Here is an 899-nt window from a genome sequence, read left to right on the forward strand (position 1 = left end):
TATTGTCTTTTACTATCATTTATTACTCCCATTTCAGTCTGCGAAGGTGATCGTGGCCAAATGTGGTAAGAACTTGTTCAGACAGAATTTAGTTAATCTTATATTTAATGCATTGTTTCATACATGTTATTTCAGCGGAGTATTGAAGGCGCTTGGGACAGTTGGAAATCATTTTAAACTAGTAATAGCAACTATTTTCCAATATTATTTTTTATTTTTGGAATGAGACTTTGGAGTTTGTTTAAACAAAATCAATATTACATGTTGCTGATATTTTGAGTCTTCAAATCCAACCTTCAGAATATAATTTAGTAAATAACCAGAACTCAAAACAAACAAAATGTTTATTGCACCAATCAATGTGTAAGAAATAATTAAATTCTTTATCAGCTACATGAAATGTAAACTTTGTTGGAAAACTTTTCATTTTGAGATTTCCCTTTGACTTATTAAAGTTTCTTATCGACAGAAGTTGATTTATGAATATGATAAGCAGAGAGCTCAAATGTAGTCCATTTTAGAATATGTAATTAGAGAAAAGGGTTATACTTTTGAGTAGATTTTTACATTTGTATTTAGCAGTAACATACAATAGGAGGGAATTCAGGAGTCTAAAATTCCTCCAAAAACATCATTCTGTAAGTTACAAATGATACTAAAAATATAAATGAAAAGAATGATTTCAAAAATTAATTTGGAAGCTCAGGGCTTGGAAACAAATGCTATGAATAGTCACATTTTGTTCTTATTAGGTACACCTAGTAAAACAAAAATAGAAAAAAAACTAAAAGATAAAAATTTAGACTTAATATATTATACAATTTTTATATGTAATATGGATTCTACCCTCCATCTGAAGAAACAGTAGTAGTGGTAATTAATAGCAGGTCGAAGTGAAG

The sequence above is a fragment of the Homalodisca vitripennis genome, chromosome 3 (genome assembly GCF_021130785.1).
Source record: "Homalodisca vitripennis isolate AUS2020 chromosome 3, UT_GWSS_2.1, whole genome shotgun sequence".
Lineage (NCBI taxonomy): Eukaryota > Metazoa > Arthropoda > Insecta > Hemiptera > Cicadellidae > Homalodisca > Homalodisca vitripennis.